Below are 25395 nucleotides of genomic sequence, written 5' to 3'. Positions count from 1 at the left end.
AATCTGGTGTCAATATGAGCATCTCTGAACTTGTCATAACTATTGCATAAGAGCTTCGTTTTAGACCATGTTCATATCCATCTCGATCTTCTTAAAGAGAGCCATCCGGAGGTGACCTCCAATCATAAGTTCGAATTAGTCTTGATATAACTTAAAGCTACTCTCTATGATTGTGCCACTTTTGAGCGTCAACAATTAGCAATCGTCACAACCGATAATTGTAAAATCGGGTATATAGGAAGACTATGCAAGTGGTTGAGACAGTTTTTTTTTGAAAACCCCTCCCATCTATTAATTAATTAAAAATGTTCATACAATCATATGTTATAACTTTAGCCACACATGGCGGAACACTATTAATAAGCACACCATCAGATCTATTATCTAAACTAAACTTCGCAATCTCGTGCGCCACCTTATTGGCCCTTATATCAATCTTTGATATCTTAAGATCTATCATCATCCTAGAGATACTCAGTGCATCCATCTTGAGATCAACTAAGGGTGACCTATCCAAACAATCATTTCCAAGAAAAATGCTAGGGTTTCTCTACTTCCCGCTGGCCTTGCCGTCGGTCGGCCTTGTCTCCGGCGGCCTTAGGGCCATGGGGACGCGGTGGATCCCAGCCTTTGCCGATGAGAGGGCTCCGTTTTGAGTTGTTCTTTGAGTTTTTTAGGGTTTGTGTACTACTCAGGCAGACAAGACAGCGGCGGCTCCCTGAAGATGGAATAAGATCCTCCCCGCCTAGCCCCTAATACTAGTAGAAAAAGGGTCTAATGTTCAGCTCATTAGTCCCGGTTTGTATTTGAGCCGGCACTAATGTGACCATTAGTGCCGGTTCGAACGGTTAGGCGGGACGCTCTCTGTAGTACCTGTTCGTGGCGGACCTTTAGCACCGGTTCGTGCCACGAACCAGTACTAAAGAGAGTGGTGGCAGGATGTTGTCAGACTGGGGCCCCTCCAGCACCTCTAGTACCGGTTTGTGCCACGAACCGGTAGTAAAGGTCATCCTATATAAACCCTTCTTCCACCCGCGATCGAGCTCGCTCTGTTCTTCCCCTTTCCCCTCTCCTCTTTGTTCTTCCCCTCTTCCTCGAGCTCATCACACATTTTGCCCAAATTTTGTCAAGATTTGAAGGCCCCCATCCATTCAAGTGATCACAAAGGTTAGCAACTTTCTCCTTTCATCTCTCAATGCTAGATTAGCTCTTGCAATGCTTTATATAGTGATTAATTTGTGGGTTTTAGTAATTTGGGAGGAATCATATGTGGTAGTTTATTTTATTTATATGCAATTTGAGCTCAAAATAACTCTTAGTTTGCATATGTAGGTGTTGTTTACTTAGTGCCTTCCCGTCTCCATTGTAACCACTGTCGATCGTTCGCACCGACCCATCACTGGCACGACCTTGTGGTGAGCCTCTTGTCCTTATCTTTTTTATATAAAAAATCATGTTTGTGTGATTTAGATATATAGTTACTTGCATAATTATCTTACCTGTGCGTTGTTTGTTATACATAGTGCCATGGTTTTGATATCCGTCCCCGTCGGCCCTCGTCCGTGTTATGACTCAGATGTGGTATATTCTCTTTTAAAACTATTTGTTGCATTTTGTGTTTATGACAAATTATGCCCATCAAGTTGACATAGATATTTTTATCTAGGAGGTATGTGAACCAGAAATTCCAACCAACCCTATTGTCGAGAGGTTAAATTTAGTTGAAAGAGAAAATGAGTATTTGAAAGAAAAATTGAAAAGAATTGAGGGGGAGAAGATGGAATTGGAGTTGCATGTTGCCGATGTCGTCGATGATCACAAGATCAAGATGGAGAAAATGCGGTTGAAGATTAGAAAATATGCCATTGATAGTGAGGCTTGGTATCATTATGTTGTTGGATCAATTGTTACCTTAGTTGCGATCTTGATCGCATTTGTTGTTGCATTTAAATGCTTTAGCTAGAGAGTTATTTGTATGTTGCATTTAAGTGTTGTATGAACCTGTATTAATTTTGTCTATTTGGTGGTGTGTAATGAAGATGAGTCGGCAATGGATGTATGATGACCGATGCTCTCCCTAGTTCGTTGATGGCGTCCATACTTTTCTGATTGCGCCTCAGGCAAACAAGCGGGCGGATGGTTTTATGCCTTGTCCATGTGCTGGCTGTAAGAATGATCACAATTACCCTAACTCAAGAGCCATTCATGTCCACCTGTTTGAGTCTGGTTTCATGCCCCACTATAATGTTTGGACCAAGCACGGAGAAAAAGGGGTTATGATGGAAGACGATGAGGAAGAAGAAGATGATAGCTATCCTGGCCATGGGTTCCCTGAATACGATGATACAACAATGGGGGCAAGAAGCTGAGCCGGCAATGCGAGAAGAAGTTGAGCCAGAAATGTGGGAAGAAGCTGAAGAAGAGGCATCAGATGAGCCCGTTGATGATCTAGGTTAGTCCATTCTCGATGCAAAGAGAAACTACGCAAGTGAAAGGGAGAAGAAGAAGTTGCAGCGCATATTAGAGGATCACAAGAAATTGTTGTACCCGAATTGCAAAGCTGACAAGAAAAAGCTGGGTACCACACTAGAATTGCTGCAATGAAAGGTAGAGAATGGTGTATCTAACAAGGGATTTGGAAAGTTGCTGGTAATGATAAAGAATATGCTTCCAAAGGACAACGAATTGCCCGAGAGTACGTATGAAGCAAAGAAGGTTGTCTGCCCTCTAGGGTTAGAGGTGCAGAAGATACATGCATGCCCTAATGACTGCATCCTCTACCGCGGTGAGTATGAGGATTTGAACGCGTGCCCCGTGTGCGGTGCATTACGCTATAAGATCAGCCGCGATGATCCTGGTGATGTCGAGGGAGAGCGCCCCAGGAAGAAGATTTCTGCCAAGATGATGTGGTATGCTCCTATAATACCACGGTTGAAATGTTTGTACCAAAATAAAGAGCGTGCCAAGGTGATGCGATGGCACGGAGAAGACCGTAAGAAAGACGGAAAGTTGAGAGTACCCACTGACGGGTCACAGTGGAGAAAAATCGAGAGAAAGTACAGGGAGGAATTTGTAGGTGACGCAAGGAACATATTGTTTTGGTCTAAGGGAAGATGGCATTAATCCTTTTGGGGAGCAGAGCAACAACCATAGCACCTGGCTTGTGACTCTATGTTTGTATAACCTTCCTCCTTGGTTATGCATGAAGCGGAAGTTCATTATGATGCCAGTGCTCATCCAAGGCCCTAAACAACCCGGCAATGACATTGATGTGTACCTAAGGCCATTAGTTGAAGAACTCTTACAGCTGTGGAATAGAAAAGGTGTACGTGCGAGGGATGAGCACAAACAGAAAAAATTTGCCCTAAAGGTGTTGCTGTTCGTGACCATCAATGATTGGCCTGCTCTCAGTAACCTTTCAGGACAAACAAACAAGGGATACCGCAGATGCACGCACTGTTTGGATGATAGCGATAGTATATATTTGGATAATTGTAGGAAGAATGTGTACCTGGGACATCGTCGATTTCTTCTGAACAGGCATCCCGTAAGAAAGAAAGGCAAGCATTTCAAAGGTGAGGCGGATCACCGGACGAAGCCTCACCACCGTACTGGTGCTGATGTACATGATATAGTCAAGGATTTGAAGGTAATCTTTGGAAAGTATCCTAGCGGACAACCTGTTTCGAATCACGCTTACGGACGCGCACCCATGTGGAAGAATAAATCTATATTATGGGACCTGCCCTATTGGAAAGACCTAGAGGTCCGCTCCGCAATCAACGTGATGCGCGTGACGAAGAATCTTTGTGTGACCCTGCTTGGCTTCTTGGGCATGTATGGGAAGACAAAAGATACGCTGGAGGCACGGGAGGACCAGCAACGTATGGACGGAAAAGATGGCATACATCGGGTTCATGCCAGCTACGCTCTTACTAAAGTAGAGAAGGAAATCTTCTTTGAATGGCTGGTCAGTATGAAGGTACCATCTGGCTTCTCGTCGAATATAAAGGGAATAATAAATATGGCAGAGAAAAAGTTCCAGAACCTAAAGTCTCATGTCTGCCACATGATTATGATGCAACTTCATCCGGTTGCATTGAGGGGACTTCTACCGAAAAACGTTCGATTAGCCATTGTGAAGATATGTGCATTCCTCAATGCAATCTCTCAGAAGGTAATCGATCCAGAAATCATACCAAGGTTACAGAATTATTTGGTGCAATGTCTTATCAGTTTCCAGTTGGTGTTCCCACCATCCTTCTTCAACATCATGACGCACGTCCTAGTTCACCTATGCGAAGAGATTAACGTTTTGGGTCCTGTATTTCTACACAATATGTTCCCCTTTGAGAGGTTCATGGGAGTCTTAAAGAAATATGTTCATAACCGTGCTAGGCCAGAAGGAAGCATCTCGAAGGGCCATGAAAATGAGAAGGTCATTGAGTTTTGTATTGACTTTATTCCTGACCTTAAGCCGATTGGTGTTCCTGAATCACGGCATAAGGGTGGACTGGATGGAAAAGGCACGCTAGGAGGGGATCAAATAATATGTATGGATGGGCATTCTCTCACTCAAGCACACTACAGTGTTCTACAGAATTCCGCCTTGGTGGCTCCTTATATGGAGGAACAAAAGAATTTTCTGTGCTCCAAACACCCGGAGTAGTCTGACGACTGGATTGCATGCCAACAAATGGGGACTTTCGCCGGTTGGTGTCATACACGTGCCATGCATGACGGCGATATTGAAGATGACATGTACTTGTTGTCCCAGTTACCATCTTTGAATATAATGACTTTCAAAGGGTACGAGATAAATGGGAATACATTTTACACGTTCGCCCAAGATAAGAAGAGCACCAACCAAAATAGTGGTGTCTGCTTTGATGCAACAACCAAGACGGGAAAGGAAACATATTATGGTTACCAAGAGGACATATGGGAACTTGACTAAGGACGTGGTTTGAAGATCCCTTTGTTTCGGTGCAAAATGGGTCAATATGACACAAGGCAGGGTAACGGAAGACCCGTAGTACGGAATGACAACAGTGGATCTCAACAATCTTTCCTATGCAGACGAACCATTCATCCTAGCAAATGATGTGGCGTGATACGTCTCCGTCGTATCTACTTTTCCAAACACTTTTGCCCTTGTTATGGACTCTAACTTGCATGATTTAAATGGAACTAACCCGGACTGACGTTGTTTTTAGCAGAACTACCATGGTGTTATTTTTGTGCAGAAATAAAAGTTCTCGGAATGACCTGAAAATCCATGGAGCAACTCTTTGGATTAAATAAAAAATACTGGCAAAAGAATCAGCATCAGGGGGCCCACACCCTGTCCATGAGGGTGGGGGCGCCCCCCTAGGGCGCGCCCCATGCCTCATGGACCCCCTGGACCTCCACCGACCTGAACTCCAACTCCATATATTCACGTTTATGGAGAAAAAAACAGAGAGAAAGATTCATCCGTTTTACGATACGGAGCCACCGCCAAGCCCTAAACTCTCTCGGGAGGGCTGATCTGGAGTCCGTTCGGGGCTCCGGAGAGGGGGATTCGTCGCCATTGTCATCATCAACCATCCTCCATCACCAATTTCATGATGCTCACCGCCGGGCGTGGGTAATTCCATCATAGGCTTGCTGGACGGTGATGGGTTGGATAAGATTTACCATGTAATTGAGTTAGTTTTGTTAGGGTTTCACTAGGGCCCGAGTGCCATGATTTCATATCTGAACCTATTATGTTTTCATGAATATATGTGAGTTCTTGATCCTATCTTGCAAGTCTATAGTCACCTATTATGTGTTATGCTCCGTTAACCCCGAAGTGACAATAATCAGGATACTTACCGGTGATGACCGTATTTTTAGGAGTTCATGTATTCACTAAGTGCTAATGCTTTGGTCTGGTACTCTATTAAAAGGAGGCCTTAATATCCCTTAGTTTCCAATAGGACCCCGCTGCCACAGGAGGGTAGGACAAAAGATGTCATGCAAGTTATTTTCCAGAAGCACCTATGACTATATTCAGAATACATGCCTACATTACATTGATGAACTGGAGCTAGTTCTGTGTCACCCTATGTTATAACTGTTACATGAGGAATCGCATCCGACATAATTATCCATCATTGATCCAATGCCTACGAGCTTTTCACATATTGCTCTTTGCTTAGTTACTTTACCGTTGCCACTGTTACAATTACTACAAAACTGCTACTGTTACTTTTGCTACTGTTACTATTACTGATGACCCACAAGTATAGGGGATCTATCGTGGTCCTTTCGATAAGTAAGAGTGTCGAACCCAACGACGAGCAGAAGGAAATGACAAGCAGTTTTCAGCAAGGTATTCTCTGCAAGTACTGAAATAAGTGGTAACAGATAGTTTTGTGATAAAATAAATTGTAACGAGCAACAAGTAACAAAAGTAAACAAAGTGCAGCAAGGTGGCCCAATCCTTTTTGTAGCAATGACAAGCCTGGAGAAACTCTTATAATAGGAAAAGCGCTCCCGAGGACACATAGGAATATCATCAAGCTAGTTTTCATCACGCTCATATGATTCACGTTTGGTACTTTGATAATTTGATATGTGGGTGGACCGGTGCTTGGGTACTGCTCCTACTTGGACAAGCATCCCACTTATGATTAACCTCTATTGCAAGCATCCGCAACTACAACAAAAGTATTAAGGTAAACCTAACCATAGCATGAAACATATGGATGCAAATCAGCCCCTTACGAAGCAACGCATAAACTAGGGTTTAAGCTTCTGTCACTCTAGCAACCCATCATCTGCTTATTACATCCCAATTCCTTCCTCTAGGCCCAAATAATGGTGAAGTGTTATGTAGTCGATGTTCACATAACACCACAAGAGGCTAGACAACATACATCTCATCAAAATATCGAACGAATACCAAATTCACATGACTACTAATAGCAAGACTTCTCCCTTGTCCTCAGGAACAAACGTAACTACTCACAAAGCATATTCATGTTCATAATCAGAGGGGTAATAATGTGCATAAATGATCTGAACATATGATCTTCCACCAAATAAACCAACTAGCATCAACTACAAGCAGTAATCAACACCACTAGCAACTTACTAGCACCAATCCCGGACTTGGAGACAAGAATTGGATACAAGAGATGAACTAGGGTTTGGAGATGAGATGGTGCTGGTGAAGATGTTGATGGAGATTGCCCTCTCCCGGTGAGAGGAGCATTGGTGATGACGATGGTGATGATTTCCCCCTCCCGGAGGGAAGTGTCCCCGGAAGAACAGCTCTGCCAGAGCCCTAGATTGGTTCCGCCAAGGTTCCGCCTCGTGGCGGTGGAGTCTCGTCCCGAAAGGTTTCCTTCTATTTTTTCCTCATCGAAAGACTTCATATAGGAGAAGATGGGCATCGGAGAGCCACCAGGGGGCCCACGAGGTAGGGGGGCGTGCCCCCGGGGGGGGGGGCGCCCCCACCCTCATGAGCAGGGTGTGGGCCCCCTGGCCTTCATCTTTGGCGATGATTTTTCTTTATTTATTTTAAGATATTCCGTGGAGTTTCAGGACTTTTGGAGTTGCGCAGAATAGACCTCCAATATTTGCTCCTTTTCCAGCCCAGAATTCCAGCTGTCGGCATTCTCCCTCTTCATGTAAACCTTGTAAAATAAGAGAGAATATCCATAAGTATTGTGACATAACGTGAAATAACAGCCCATAATGCAATAAATATTGATATAAAAGCATGATGCAAAATGGACGTATCAACTCCCCCAAGCTTAGACCTTGCTTGTCCTCAAGCGAAAAGCCGATAACAATAAATATGTCCTCATGTTTAGAGGTAGAGGCATCGATAAAAAATAAAATACGGGCATGAAGGCATCATGATTATTTCTATAACAGCAACAAGTAGAGATTTTGTCATATGATTACTTATGTTCAAGTGATGATCTTTTCACAAAGCAAAAAGTATGAATCAGAAACCTTATTGAGCACCAACAAATTACAACCTCAGTCATTGAAGCAATTGCAAATTATCATAACATCGGAAATAGTCTATTTCAGAGCTTAAAAGCAAGTACACATACTCAACTATCACTTAGTCCTTCATAATTGCTAACACTCACGCGATACTTGTGGTTACGGAGTTTAATTCGGACACAGAGAAAGATAGGGGCTTATAGTTTTGCCCCACAACCTTTTACCTCAAGGGTAATGTCAACAATAATAATTCATGCTCCCCTACATCCAATTAGATATATATATCATACTCTTTCCAACATGCTGAGCTTGCCAAAGGATAAAATGAAAAAGGAAAGGTGAAGATCACTGTGACTCTTGTATAAGGTAGACAATAATAATAAAAGATAGGCCCTTCGCAGAGGGAAGCAGAGGTTGTCATGCGCGTTTCGGGTTGATGCACAAAATCTTAATGCAAAAGAACGTCACTTTATATTGCCCCTTGTATGTGGACCTTTGTTATGTAGTTCGTCACTTTTATTACGTCCACAACAAGTTCGTACAAAGCTTATTTTCTCCGCACTAATAAGTCATGCATATTTAGAGAGCAATTTTTATTGCTTGCACCGATGACAACTTACTTGAAGGATCTTACTCAATCCATAGCTAGATATGGTGGACTCTCATGGCAAAACTGGTTTAAGGGTATTTGGAAGCACAAGTAGTATTTCTACTTGGTGCTGAGAATTTGGCTAGCATGAGGGAGAAAGGCAAGCTCAACACGTTAGAGGATCCATGACAACATACTTTATCTCAGATATAAGAAAACATAACTCATTATGTTGTCTTCCTTGTCCAACCTCAACTCTTTAGCATGTCATATTTTAATGAGTGCTCCCAATCATAAAAGATGACAATGATAATATATCTATATGTGAAACCTCTCTTTCCTTATTACTTCCTATTAATTGCAACAATGACCAAAGCTATATTTGCCAACTCCCAACAACTTTTAATCATCATACTCTCTCTATGTGAAGTCATTACTTTCAATAAGATCAATATGGACTCTTTGATGCTTTTTATTCTTTTCTTCTATTCACCCAAGATCATGGCAAAATAATCAAGCCTTTGACTCAACACTAATCTTTATTATATAGCTCACGGACTCGATTACAAAGAAGGATCGTAAAGCAAAACTCAAAACTAGCTCATGCCATGACTTTATTCTACTAAATCAAGATACTACTAATAGGATCGAACTAAGAAAAACGGTAAAGATAGGAGTTGTGATGGTGATACGATACCAGGGAACCTCCCCCAAGCTTGGTAGTTGCCAAGGGGAGTGCCCATACCCATGTGATTATATCTCCTTCTTTGTTTTTGGCGGTGGAGGTGTTGTCGATGATGCAGGCTTGTCGTCCACCTTCCATGGCATAGGTTCACCATCATAGAAGGATGATCGAGTCTCCGGAATCCTCAAATCTGCAGCCAAACTCATCCTTTTGAATCTATATTCATACTCACAGTTTTGCTTTTGCAGATCATAGATTTGGGCTTGGAGGTGCTCGATCTTCTCATGTAGCTTGAAGATGGCCTCCTCGGTGTTCTTGGCATCCAGCTCATAGTTGTGGGTGAACTCCACGAGCATCTTGTTCCTAGCGTTGATTCCACGCTCCACCATCCCCTGGCACTTGAAAACTTGTTGCTCCATTGCTTCGAGCCTTGACTCCACGCTTCCGGTTCCCTTTTGTCCCTCAACATCACAGATGTGCAGCAGCCCATCACGCATCTCAATGGTTTGAGGGTGTCACAGCACCTCCGCGAGGTAAGGGTTGATAACCTTCTCGAAGAACTTGTCCTTGGAAGCACTTGGGATCGTCATGATGATCCAGACCTATCAGAAAAACAGCTCGAAACAAGAACAGGGGATACTTGCGTGATACGAGAGTCAAAACCTTCGGGAGTATATATAATGATTTTTTACCGACCAAAATATGTGTCGTACAAGAAAACAGAGTCCGGAGAGCACACAAGGTGCTCACGAGGTAGAGGGCGCACCCAGGGGGTAGGGCGCGCCCTCCACCCTCGTGGAGGCCTCGTCTCCTTCCCAAACTGCCATTGATTTTTCTATTTTTCTAAATATTCCAAAACAGAGAAATATTGCCTTAAAATTGTTTTTGAGTCGGTTTACTTACCGTACCACATACCTATTCCTTTTCGGAGTCTGAAATGAGCTGGAAGGTGTCCCTTATGTATTCCTCCGGGGTTACGGTTTTAATAATATTGGTTTCAACATTTATAGGATTACCTGAGATATAGTGTTTGATCCTTTGACCGTTTACCACCTTCGGATTTGTGCCTTCAAAGTTGTTGATTTTTATGGCACCGGAACGATAGACCTCCTCGATAACGTAGGGACCTTCCCATGTAGAGAGAAGTTTTCCTGCAAAAAATCATAAACGAGAGTTGAATAGCAATACATAATCACCTACATTAAACTCACGCTTTTGTATCCTTTTGTCATGCCATCTTTTAACTTTTTCTTTAAACAACTTGGCATTTTCATAAGCTTGGGTTCTCCATTCATCAAGGGAGCTAATATCAAATAACCTCTTCTCATCTGGCAAGTTTGAAATCATAGTTGAGATCTTTAATAGCCCAATATGCCTTATGTTCTAGTTCGAGAGGTAAGTTACATGCTTTTCCATAAACCATTTTATACGGAGACATACCCATAGGATTCTTATATGCAGTTCTATAGGCACATAATGCGTCCCCCAGTTTCTTAGACCAATTCTTTCTAGACCTGTTGATACTCTTTTGCAAAATTAATTTGAGCTCTCTATTGCTCAATTCTACTTGACCACTAGACTGCGGGTGATAAGGAGATGCAATCCAATGATTAACGTCATATTTAGCAAGCATTTTACGGAAAGCACGATGAATAAAATGTGAACCACCATCAGTCATAAGATATCTAGGGACTCCAAACCTCGGAAAAATAACTTCCTTAAGCATTTTAATAGAATTTTATGATCAACACTACTAGTTGGAATAGCTTCTACCCACTTAGTAACGTAATCAACAACAACTAAAATATGTGTGTATCCATTAGAGGCAGGAAAAGGTCCCATATAATCAAAGCCCCAAACATCAAATGGTTCAATAACAAGTGAATAATTCATAGGCATTTCTTGACGTCTACTAATATTACCAATTCTTTGACATTCATCGCAAGACAAAACAAACTTACGGGCATCCTTGAAGAGAGTAGGCCAATAAAAACCAGATTGCAATACCTTATGTGCAGTTCTATCTCCAGCATGGTGTCCTCCATAAGCTTCGGAGTGACACTCGCATAGGATTTGTTCCTGTTCATGCTCAGGTACACAATGTCTAATGACACCATCTACTCCTTCTTTATAAAGATGTGGGTCATCCCAAAAGCAATGTCGCAAGTCATAGAAAAACTTTTTCTTTTGTTGGTATGTGAAGCTAGGTGGTATAAATTTAGCGACAATATAATTAGCATAATCAGCATACCAAGGAGTGGTATGAGAAGTGCTTATGACATTTAATTGCTCATCAGGGAAGCTATCATCAATAGGTAGTGGGTCATCAAGAACATTCTCTAACCTAGATAAGTTGTCTGCAACGGGGTTCTCAGCTCCCTTTCTATCAACAATATGCAAATCAAATTCTTGTAGCAAGAGAACCCATCTAATGAGTCTAGGTTTTGCATCCTTCTTTTCCATAAGATATTTAATAGCATTATGATCAGTGTGAATAGTTACTTTAGAATCAACAATATAGGGTCTGAATTTATCACAAGCAAATACAACTGCTAAAAGTTCCTTTTCGGTAGTAGCATAATTTCTTTGAGCATTGTCTAGAGTCTTACTAGCATAATGGATAACATTTAATTTCTTATCAACTCTTTGCCCTAGAACAGCACCTACAGCATAATCACTAGCATCACACATAATTTCAAAGGGTAAATTCCAATCTGGTGGCTGAACAACAGGTGCAGAGACTAATGCTTTCTTAAGTATTTCAAATGCTTCTACACAATCATCATCAAAGACAAATGGTACATCTTTTGTAATAAATTAGTCAGAGGCCGAGAAATTTTTGAGAAGTCCTTAATGAACCTCCTATAAAATCCGACGTGACCAAGGAAACTTCTTATACCTTTGATGTCCTTGGGACATGGCATCTTTTCAATAGCATCAACTTTGGCTTTATCAACTTCAATACCTCTTTCAGAAACTTTGTGCCCCAAGACAATACCTTCATTAACCATGAGGTGGCACTTTTCCCAATTCAAGACAAGATTCTTTTCTTCACATCTCTGTAAAACTCGATCAAGATTGCTCAAGCAATCATCAAAAGAGGAACCATAGACGGAAAAATCGTCCATGAAAACCTCACAAATTTTTTCATAAAAGTCAGAGAATATAGCCATCATGCATCTTTGAAAGGTAGCAGGTGCATTACATAAACCAAAAGGCATACGTCTATAAGCAAAAGTACCAAAAGGGCATGTAAAAGTAGTCTTTGATTGATCTTTAGCTGACACAGGTATTTGAGAGAAACCAGAATAACCATCTAGAAAGCAATAATGTGTATGTTTTCTTAATCATTCTAGCATTTGATCAATAAAAGGTAAGGGGTAATGATCCTTCTTAGTAGCTTTATTTAATTTGCGGAAATCAATTACCATCCTATAACCTGTGATAATTCTTTGCGAGATCAATTCATCTTTATCATTAGGGACAACAGTAATACCTCCCTTCTTAGGGACACAATGGACAGGACTTACCCACTGACTATCAGCAACGGGATAAATTATACCTGCTTCGAGAAGCTTGAGTATTTCTTTTCTTACCACTTCTTTCATTTTAGGATTCAAACGTCGTTGAGGATCACAAACTGGTTTGGCATCCGCTTCCAAATTTATTTTATGTTGACATAGAGTGGGACTAATGCCCTTAAGATCATCAAGTGTATATCCAATAGCGGCACGGTGCTTCTTCAGAGTTTTCAATAATCTTTCTTCTTCATGCTCTGAAAGGTTAGCACTAATAATAACAGGATATATTTTCTTTTCATCAAGATAGGCATATTTAAGATTATCAGGCAATGGTTTAAGCTCAAACATGGGATCACCCTTGGGTGGAGGAGGATCCCCTAGAATTTCAACAGGCAAATTGTGTTGCAGAATAGGTTCTTGTTTAAAGAATACCTCATCTATTTCCCTTCTTTCATTCATGAACATATCATTTTCGTGGTCTAGCAAATATTGTTCTAAAGGATCACTAGGAGGTACGGCAATAGAAGCAAGACCAGTAATTTCATCCTTACTAGGCGATTCTTCCTCACGATGTTGTTTACTAAATTTAGAGAAATTAAACTCATGAACCATATCATCCAAGCCAATAGTAACAACATTCTTTTTGCAGTCTATCCTAGCATTAACAGTATTCAAGAAGGGTCTACCAAATATAATGGGACAAAAGCTATCTTGTGGAGAACCAAGAACAAGAAAATCAGCGGGATATTTGGTTTTTTCACACAAGACTTCAACATCTCTAACAATTCCCATTACAGATATAGTATCTCTATTGGCAAGTTTAATTGTAACATCAATATCTTCTAACTCAACTGGTGCAATATCATGCATAATTTATTTGTATAAGTCAATGGGTATTACACTAGCACTAGCACCCATATCACATAAGCCATGATAACAATGATCTCCTATTTTAACAGAAATAACAGGCACGCCTACCACAGGTCTATGTTTATCTCTATCACAAGGTTTAGCAATTCTAGCAGTTTCACTCTGGAATTGAATAACATGCCCATCGATATTATCAGACAAGAGATCTTTAACAATAACAATATTGGGTTCTACTTTGACTTGCTCAGGAAGTGTATAAGTTCTAATATTGCTTTTACGAACAACTGTTGAAGCTTTAGCATGATCCTTCATTCTAACAGGGAAAGGCGGTTTCTCAACATAAGAAGTGGGAACAATAGGATCATTATAAGTGACAGCCTTTTCTTCAACTTTAATAGGTGCAGCTACTTTTACTTCTATGGGAGGATGATATTTAAACCACTTCTCCTTGGGGAGATCAACATAAGTAGCAAAGGATTCACAGAAAGAAGCTACTATCTCAGAGTCGAGTCCATATTTAGTGCTAAACTTACGGAAAATATCGGTATCCATAAAAGATTTAACACAATTAAACTTAGGTGCAATACCTGACTCCTTACCTTCGTCAAGGTCCCAATCTTCAGAGTTGCGTTTAATTCTATCCAATAAATTCCATTTAAATTCGATAGTCTTCATCATAAAAGAGCCAGCACAAGAAGTATCGAGCATGGTGCGATTGTTATCAGAAAGCCGAGCATAAAAACTTTGCATAATTACTTCTCTTGAGAGCTCATGATTGGGGCATGAATATAACATTGATTTAAGCCTCCCCCAAGCTTGAGCGATGCTTTCTCCTTCGCGAGGCCAAAAATTATATATATAATTGCGATCACGATGAACAAGATGCATAGGGTAATACTTTTGATGAAATTCCAATTTCAATCTTTTATAGTTCCATGATCTCATATCATCACATAGCCTGTACCATGTCAATGCGTCTCCCTTCAAAGATAAAGGGAAGGCCTTCTTCTTAACAACATCATCGGGTATACCTGCAAGCTTAAATAGTCCACAAACGTCATCCACATAGCGTAGATGTTCATCAGGATGCCTTGTTCCATCTCCTGTAAAAGTGTTAGCTAGCAGTTTTTCCATCATACCCGAAGGAATCTCAAAAGGAGTTTCATTTTCAATAGGTTCAGTAGGTTGAGTAGGTTGAGGAGCAACTCTTTGCTCTACTGGACGGGGTGAAGATACCCCGAACAAGCCCCTCAGAGAATTACTTTCCATAGTAACAAGTGACAGAAAATTTCAGCACACTAAATAAATTTTTCCTTACCAAATTCCACCTACCAAAGGCGCTTCACTCCCTGGCAACGGCGCCAGAAAAGAGTCTTGATGACCCACAAGTATAGGGGATCTATCCTAGTCCTTTCGATAAGTAAGAGTGTCGAACCCAACGAGGAGCAGAAGGAAATGATAAGCGGTTTTCAACAAGGTATTCTCTGCAAGTACTGAAATAAGTGGTAACAGATAGTTTTGTGATAAGATAAATTGTAACGAGCAACAAGTAACAAAAGTAAATAAAGTGCAGCAAGGTGGCCCAATCCTTTTTGTAGCAAAGGACAAGCCTGGACAAACTCTTATAATAGGAAAAGTGCTCCCGAGGACACATGGGAATATCGTCAAGCTAGTTTTCATCACGCTCATATGATTCGCGTTCGGTACTTTGATAATTTGATATGTGGGTGGACCGGTGCTTGGGTACTGCCCTTACTTGGACAAGCATCCCACTTATGATTAACCTCTATTGCAAGCATCCGCAACTACAACAAAAGTATTAAGGTAAACCTAACCATAGCATGAAACATATGGATCCAAATCAGCCCCTTACGAAGCAACGCATAAACTAGGGTTTAAGCTTCTGTCACTCTAGCAACCCATCATCTACTTATTACTTCCCAATGCCTTCCTCTAGGCCCAAATAATGGTGAAGTGTTATGTAGTCGACGTTCACATAACACCACTAGAGGCTAGACAACATACATCTCATCAAAATATCGAACGAATACCAAATTCACATGACTACTAATAGCAAGACTTCTCCCTTGTCCTCAGGAACAAACGTAACTACTCACAAAGCATATTCATGTTCATAATCAGAGGGGTAATAATGATGCATAAAGGATCTGAACATATGATCTTCCACCAAATAAACCAACTAGCATCAACTACAAGGAGTAATCAACACTACTAGCAACCTACTAGCACCAATCCCGGACTTGGAGACAAGAATTGGATACAAGAGATGAACTAGGGTTTGGAGATGAGATGGTGCTGGTGAAGATGTTGATGGAGATTGCCCTCTCCCGATGAGAGGAGCATTGGTGATGACGATGGTGATGATTTCCCCCTCCCGGAGGGAAGTGTCCCCGGCAGAACAGCTCTGCCGGAGCCCTAGATTGGTTCCGCCAAGGTTCCGCCTCGTGGCGGCGGAGTCTCGTCCTGAAAGGTTGCCTTCTATTTTTTCCTCATCGAAAGACTTCATATAGGAGAAGATGGGCGTCGGAGAGCCACCAGGGGGCCCACGAGGTAGGGGCGCGCCCCAAGGGGGGGCGCCCCCACCCTCGTGAGCAGGGTGTGGGCCCCCTGGCCTTCATCTTTGGCGATGATTTTTTCTTTATTTATTTTAAGATATTCTATGGGGTTTCAGGACTTTTGGAGTTGCGCAGAATAGACATCCAATATTTGCTCCTTTTCCAGCCCAGAATTCCAGCTGCCGGCATTCTCCCTCTTCATGTAAACCTTGTAAAATAAGAGAGAATAGCCATAAGTATTGTGACATAACGTGAAATAACAGCCCATAATGCAATAAATATTGATATAAAAGCATGATGCAAAATGGACGTATCAGTTACTTCCATACTACTTTGCTACTAAATACTTTGCTGCAGATACTAAGTTATCCAGGTGTGGTTGAATTGACAACTCAACTGCTAATACTTGAGAATATTGTTTGGCTCCCCTTGTGTCGAATCAATAAATTTGGGTTGAATACTCTACCCTCAAAAACGGTTGCGATCCCCTATACTTGTGGGTTATCAAGACTATTTTCTACCACCGTTCCTAGGGATCATAGCTCTATTCTTTGATTCACTTGGGATTTATATCTGCTGGTCACTATGAGGAACTTGAAAGATGAAAGAACTAAGATTTATCCCTCAACTACGAGGAGAGGTAAGGAACCGCCATCTAGCTCTGCACTTGATTCTCCTTCTGTTATGAGTAAGCTTGCGACACCTAAACCTGCTTCTGCTATTAATTCTGATATGTCACATGTTATTGATGATGTCACTTCTACTATGCATGATACTTATAATGAAACTACTTCTATGCTTGATACTATTGTGCCATTAGGTGAATATCTTGATGAAAAACTTGCTAGGGTTAGAGAGAATGAAATTCTTGAAACCGATATTATTGAAGATAGTGATGATGAAGGTTCTCCCCCTAAATATGAATTGCCTGTTGTTCCTGAGGTTATGTTATGGATGAAGAAACTGCTAGAGATTTTCTTGCTTGCAATGATAGATCTGACCTTAAGAAGTTATTAGCTAAACTGAAATAGAAATCTCTGAAAGCTAGAATGAAATATGACCCTGCTTTTGCTACTTCACCTATCTTTGTTACTGATAAGGATTATGATTTCTCTGTCGATCCTGAGATAATTACTTTGTTTGAATCTGATCCTTTTTATGGCTATGAATCTGAAACTGTTGTGGCACATCTTACTAAGTTAAATGTTATAGCCACCCTGTTCACTAACGATGAGAAATCTCGCTACTACTATATCCTTAAGATATTTCCGTTCTCATTAAAGGGTGATAATAAAACTTGGTTTAATTCTCTTGATCATGATTGTGTGTGTAGTCCCCAGGATATGATTTATTACTTCTCTGCTAAATATTTCCCTGCTCATAAGAAACAAGTTGCCTTGAGGAAATATATAATTTTGTGAAAATTGAAGAAGAGAGTCTCCCACAAGCTTGGGGGAGGCTTCTCCGATTACTTAATGCTTTGCCTGATCATCCTCTTAAGAAAAATGAAATACTTGATATCTTTTATAATGGACTAACTGATGCTTCCAAGGAACACTTGGATAGTTGTGCTGGTTGTGTTTTCAGGGAAAGAACAGTCGATCAAGCTGAATTGCTATTGAATAATATGTTGACTAATGAGAACATTTGGATACTTCCTGAGCCAACTCCTAAACCAACTCCGAAGAAAAGAGGTGTTCTATTTCTCAGTCCTAAAGATATGCAAGAGGCGAAGAAATCTATGAAAGAAAAAGGTATTAAAGCTGAAGATGTTAAGAATTTACCTCCTGTTGAAGAAATACATGGTCTTAATATACCACCTATTGAAGAAATACGTTGTCTTGATAACCCAGCACAGGTAGTGAAGGTAAATTCTCTCTATAGATATGATAAAGTTGAAATCCCGTCTACTAAGTTTGCTAGCCAGTGCTTGGATGAATTTGATGACTTTATGGCTAGACAAGAAAATTTCAATGCTTATGTTAGTAGACAATTGAAACGAAATGCTTATATGATTTGCCACTTGAGTGATTATATGTCTAGAGTTAAAGGTGAACTTAAACTCATTAGTAAACATGCTTCCATGGATACCACTCAAGTAGAACAAGTACTTAAGGCTCAAAATGATTTGCTCGATGAATTAAATAATAAACATGACTTTGCAGTTAGAGTGGCAACTAGAACGGGTAAAATGACTCAGGAACCTTTGTATCCTGAAGGCCACCCTAAGAGAATAGAGCAAGATTCTCAGAGAAATAATGTTGATATACCTAGTCCTTCTAAAAAGAAGAAAAAGAAAAATGATAGGACTTTGCATGCTTCTAGTGAACCTGTTGTAGACACACCTGAGAATCCCAATGATATTTCTATTTCTGATGCTGAAACACAATCTGGCGATGAACATGAACCTAGTGATAATGTTAATGATAATGTTCGTGTTAATGCTCAACCTAGCAATAATAATGATGTAGAGATTGAACCTGCTATTGATCTTGATAACCCACAATCAAAGAATTAACGTTATGATAAGAGAGACTTTGTTACTAGGAAGCACGGTAAAGAAAGAGAACCATGGGTTCAGAAACCCATGCCTTTTCCTCCTAAACCATCCAAGGAAAAGGATGATGAGGATTTTGAGCACTTTGCTGAAATGATTAGACCTATCTTTTTGCATATGTGTTTGACTGATATGCTTAAAGTAAATCCTTATGCTAAGTATATGAAAGATATTATCACAAATAAAAGAAATATACCGAAAGATGAAATTTCCACCATGCTTGCTAAATATAGTTTTAAGGGTGGAATACCAAAAAAACTAGGAGACCCAGGAGTACCAACTATACCATGTTCCATTAAAAGAAACTATGTTAAAACTGCTTTATGTGATCTTGGAGCCGGTGTTAGTGTTATGCCTCTCTCTTTATATAGTAGACTTGAATTGAATAAGTTGACACCTACTGAAATATCTTTGCAAATGGACGATAAATCAACTGCTATACATGTCGGTATTTGTGAGGATGTGCTTGTTGTGGTTGCAAACGTTAATATCTTAACGGACTTTGTTATTATTGATATTCCCGAGGACAATAGTATGTCAATATCCTTGGTAGACCCTTTTTGAACACTGCAGGGGCTGTTATTGATTGTAACAAAGGCAATGTCACTTTTCATGTTAATGGTAATGAGCATACGATACACTTTCCGAGGAAACAACCTCAAGTTCATAGTATCAATTCTATTGGAAAAATTCCATCTATTATTATTGCAGGTTTTGAATTTCCTCTTCCTACTGTCAAGAAGAAATATGATATTCTTATTATTGGGGATGTGCATATCCCCGTTGAGGTAACCTAGTGTTATTCGAAATTTCCCCGAATCCATGTTATTCAGAATGAGTTTGTTAACAAGACTTGATCAACCTTGTTAGTGGATTCCTTTTGATGAGCATGAGATGGATGAAGTTAGAAGGCACAACCTTCTGTACCCTCCTTTTTACTTTCTGTTATTTAGCTTAAATAAAACAAAATTAGTATTTTCTATTTGTTTTCTGAATTATCCATGCAATAAAAAAATACCCCGAAAATAAAAGTTCTCCAAATGCCCTGAAAATTTAGTATGATTTTTCTAGAATATTTGAGAATATCTGGCACTGAGAACACAGCAGGGGGAGCTGGCACCTGGCCACGAGGGTCAGGGGCGCGCCCCCTACCTCATGGACCCACGGTGGCCCCCCTTCACTTATTCCTACACCCATGCTCTTCTTCTTCCTCCCAAAAAATCAATATCCAGCTCAAGCACGAGTTCTAGCTCATTTTGCTGCCATTTTTGATCTCCTTGCTCAAAGCTCCATTCACAAAACTGCTTTGGGGAATTGTTCTTTGGTATGTGACTCCTCCAATGGTCCAATTAGTTTTTGTTCTAGTGCTTTATTCATTGCAAATTTTTGCTGCCTAGGTGACCCTGTTCTTGAGCTTGCATGTCAAATTTATAGGGTCCCAAGTAGTTCTAATGCATGATATAATCTCTAGGCACTTGTGGGAGTAGTTGCTACCAATTTTGTTGAGTTTGGTTCACTTTTATTTTGAGTTACTAAAAATTTCAGAAATTTTTCAGAGGAAGAAATATGTCCAATGGTCCAATGAGTTTGGTTCTTCAAGGAAGCAAGGACCTAGGCTTGCAATACGTGAGCAGGACGATGAACCATTGAGGGAAGCTTATGTGCGACCTTGTGAATGGCCGTCGGAGGAGTTTATGGTCAAAGGAGGCATCAAGGATGAATTTGATGCATATGTGCGTAATGCAAGATAAGTGCCCTCAATACTACCATTTAACTGATTCCTTTGTGAGAAGGTTTAAATTTACATCTTCATGTAATTCTGGCAATGTCCTATTTCATCTTTATGATAAATCTTATACCATGGACTTAGAAGATTTTACTACTGCTTGTAAACTCCCACATTGGGGTAGTATTAATGAACCTCGTAAATCTGAATATAAAGACTTTCTTGCTAGTATCACTGTGGGAGAATCCAGAGAAATAGCACAAGCTACCATAGGGAGCATTCATTTTCCTGCAATACATTACTTTTCTCTCTTCATAGGTAGATGCATTAACGGTAAAGATGAAGCTTGTCACATGTGTGTCCCGGATCTTTGTATTCTCAAGAGTGCTGTATTAGGGGATAAACAATATAACTTAGGGGCAATTGTTGCACGAAGGTTGCATAATAATGGTTTAGATGGAGACTTGTTTGGAGGGATTTATGTGACCTGTGTGGCTAATTATCTTGGTATACCCGCACATGAAAATGATAGGGAGTTGCCTCCCGCTTATTTAGATTATAATGCCATGGTTAATCATCATTTTCTTGAGAGGAATGAAAAAATCCTCCAGTATCGACTAATCTTTGACAGACATCGCGTTGTCCATATTACTCTCCATGCTCCTGCCTTCTTTGATTATCAGGCAAAAGGAAGATATATTATCACCAGGGAGGAGGCGAACGAGTATGAGAGGAGGACGGAGGCAGCTCGCCTACAGGCTGCAGCTCGTGAGGCAATGGGTGATACATCTCAGTATGACCCCAGTTATAACTCCGGATATCCGCCAGGCCATCCATGGGCATAGACCAACTTAGGACAAAACCCTAAGCTTGGGGGAGTACGTATTTCTCACCGACATTACATTCATGTTCACACACTCATTCTAGTTGTTGGTACTCATACTTTTTCATTGTACTATCCATGCTAGTTTATTTTCTTTTCTTGCTTTCTTCTTGTGTGTTTAAATAACCTTAAGAAAACCAAAAAAATTAGTTGTAGCTTTTAGCTAGTTTATTTTCCATGCTTGTAGTAGTAGTAATTAAAAGAAAACCCAAAAAGATTTCTCGTTCTTCTTTGTATTGTTGGGAGCTTTTCCGTGTAAATAGTTTTATTTCTTTTCTTTGGGGGTCGAGAGGAGAAGACCATGATGAGAATGTTGAGTGGCCCTTATATGCATTATTGTTGATTTAACCGAGAGCCCATATTACCTTGTCGTCTCCCTTGGATTGAATGCTTGCAGATTCCAGCTTAGTCCAATGCACATGCACTATTATTATTATACACACTGTTCAATCGTGCAAGTGAAAGGCAATAACGACGATATATGATGGACTGATTGAGATGAGAGAAGCTGGTATGAACTCGACCTATCTTGTTTTTGTAAATATGATTAGTTCATCGTTCCTGATTCAGCCTATTATGAATAAACATGTTTGCAATGACAATTAGAGATTATAGTTGCTTATGCCATGCTTAATTAGCTAGGAGTTTATAATGGTTTACATTGCGTGCCAACATGCTATTAAAATGGTTGTGATGTGGTATGATAGGGTGGTATCCTTCTTTGAATGATTCGAGTGACTTGACTTGGCACATGTTCACGCATGTAGTTGAAACAAAATCAACATATCCTTCATGATATTTATGTTCATGGTGGATTATATCCTACTCATGCTTGCACTCAGTGTTGATTAATTTTAATGCATGTTCATGACTGTTGTCGCTCTCTAGTTGGTAGATTCCCAGTCTCTTTCTAGCCTTCACCTGTACTAAGCGGGAATACTGCTTGTGCATCCAAACTCCATAAACCCCAAAGTTATTCCATATGAGTTCACCATACCTTCCTATATGCGGTATTTACCCGCCGTTCCAAGTAAATTTGTATGTGCCAAACTCCAAACCTTCAAATGAAATTATGTTTTGTATGCTCGAACAACTCATGTATCAACTAGGGTTGTCTGTATCTTCCATGTTAGGCGGGTTATTCTCAAGAGGAGTGGACTCTGCTCCTCATTCACGAGAAAATGGCAGGTCACAGGGATGCCCAGTCCCATGCTCAAATCAAATCAAAATAATTACGAACAAAACTCCCTCAAGATTGTTGTTAGTTGGAGGCATCCGTTGTTTTGGACAAGCCATGGATTGATGCTTGTTGGTGGTGGGGGAGTATAAACTTTACCATTCTGTTTGGGAACCACCTATGATGTGTGTAGCATGGAAGATATCGAGATCTCTCAGTTGTTATGTTGACAGTGAAAGTATACTGCTCAAAATGTTATTTATCTCTATTTCAAAATCGAGCTCTGGCACCTCTACAAATCACTGCTTCCCTCTGTGAAGGGCCTATCTATTTACTTTTATTTTGAGTCATCACCTCTTATTAAAAAGCACCCGCTGGAGAGCACCGCTGTCATTTTCATGCATTACTATTAATTTATATTGGGTATGACTATGAATGGATCTCTTTTACCATGAATTACAATGTTTAGTTAGTCCTTGATCTTTAAAGGTGCTCTGCATTTATGTTTTGCGGTCTCAGAAAGGGCTAGCGAGATACCATCTTGTTATATCATATTATGATTGTTTTAAGAAAGTGTTGTCATCCGAGTTTTATTATTATTGCTCGCTAGTTGATTATGCCATTGATATGAGTAACATGACACCTAAGTGTTATTGTGAATATGGTTAGTTCATAATCTTTACTGAAAACTTGAATGCTGGCTTTGCATATTTGCAACAACAAGAGCAAACAGAGTTTGTAAAAGTTTTTCTTTATCACTTTCAGTTTGTCAACTGAATTTCTTGAGGACAAGCAAAGGTTTAAGCTTGGGGGAGTTGATACGTCTCCGTCGTATCTACTTTTCCAAACACTTTTGCCCTTGTTTTGGACTCTAACTTGCATGATTTAGATGGAACTAACCTGGACTGACGCGGTTTTCAGCAGAACTGCCATGGTGTTATTTTTGTGCAAAAATAAAAGTTCTCGGAATGACCTGAAAATCCATGGAGCAACTTTTTGGAATAAATAAAAAATACTTGCGAAAGAATCAGCATCAGGGGGCCCACACCCTGTCCACGAGGGTGGGGGCCGCGCCCCCTACCTCGTGGGCCCCCTGGACCTTCACCGACCTTAACTCCAAATCCATATATTCATGTTCGCGGAGAAAACATCAGAGAGAAAGATTCATCGCGTTTTACAATACGGAGCCGCCACCAAGCCCTAAACTCTCTCGGGAGGGCTGATCTGGAGTCCGTTCGGGGCTCCGGAGAGGGAGATTCGTCTACGTCGTCATCATCAACCATCCTCCATCACCAATTTCATGATGCTCACCGCCGTGCGTGAGTAATTCCATCGTAGGCTTGCTGGACGGTGATGGGTTGGATGAGATTTATCATGTAATCGAGTTAGTTTTGTTAGGGTTTGATCACTAGTATCCACTATGTTCTGAGATTGATGTTGCTATGACTTTATTATGCTTAATGCTTTTCACTAGGGACCGAGTGCCATGATTTCAGATATGGACCTATTATGTTTTCATGAATATATGTGAGTTCTTGATCCTATCTTGCAAGTCTATAGTCACCTATTATGTGTTATGATCCGTTAACCCCGAAGTGACAATAATCAGGATACTTACCGGTGATGACCGTAGTTTGAGGAGTTCATGTATTCACTAAGTGCTAATGCTTTGGTCCGGTACTCTATTAAAAGGAGGCCTTAATATCCCTTAGTTTTCAATAGGACCCCGCTGCCACGGGAGGGTAGGACAAAAGATGTCATGCAAGTTCTTTTCCATAAGCACGTATGACTATATTCGGAATACATGCCTACATTACATTGATGAACTGGAGCTATTTATGTGTCACCCTATGTTATAACTGTTACATGAGGAATCGCATCCGACATAATTATCCATCACTGATCCAATGCCTACGAGCTTTTCACATATTGCTCTTTGCTTAGTTACTTTACCGTTGCCACTGTTACAATTACTATAAAACTGCTACTGTTACTTTTGCTACTGTTACCGTTACTTCCATACTACTTTGCTACTAAAAACTTTGCTGCAGATACTAAGTTATCTAGGTGTGGTTGAATTGACAACTCAACTGCTAATATTTGAGAATATTCTTTGGCTCCCCTTGTGTCGAATCAATAAATTTGGGTTGAATACTCTACCCTCGAAAACTGTTGCGATCCCCTATACTTGTGGCTTATCATGGCGCAGGTTTTCTATGTGAAGAACATGTCTACCAAGCCGAGAAAAATAAAAGATAAGGAAGCGAATGCATCATACGATGAGACAAAGCGCCACATAGTTCTTTCAGGGAAAAGAAACACCGTGGGAGTGGATGACAAGACAGACATGTCAGAAGATTATGAAAAGTTTGATGAAATTGCTCCATTCACAGTGAAAATTAACCCAAGCATCCAGTTAAATCATGAAGATTGTCCATGGTTACGGCGCAAATGGACACACGCAAAGAAAAAATTTCACACCCAAAGATCCCACTTTGGGATGTGATAGGCTTCACTGTCATCACTTTCTTCTCTTGTGAGTTTCCGGACTTATATATCTGGGAAGTGCCGCTTCGAACAAACCGAAGGGAATTTTTGTAATAGTTAGGGTACTTATGTGTTTTGGCATTTGAAACGCGAAGAAATTTTATGTGCAAACAAATTCTTTCATGCATTTAGGGCAAAAACTGGATGCACTTCGTCTACAAAGTTCGTCAAATAATTCAAATTTGAAATATTCAAATTTTTGTACCTAAAGAAAAAATATTCACAAAGAAACTCTAAATACAGCAAAAAACAACTCATAAATAAATAAATGAAAA

Source organism: Triticum aestivum, chromosome 2B (genome assembly GCF_018294505.1).
Source record: "Triticum aestivum cultivar Chinese Spring chromosome 2B, IWGSC CS RefSeq v2.1, whole genome shotgun sequence".
In the NCBI taxonomy this organism is placed as follows: domain Eukaryota; kingdom Viridiplantae; phylum Streptophyta; class Magnoliopsida; order Poales; family Poaceae; genus Triticum; species Triticum aestivum.
This window is presented reverse-complemented; position numbering follows the sequence as displayed.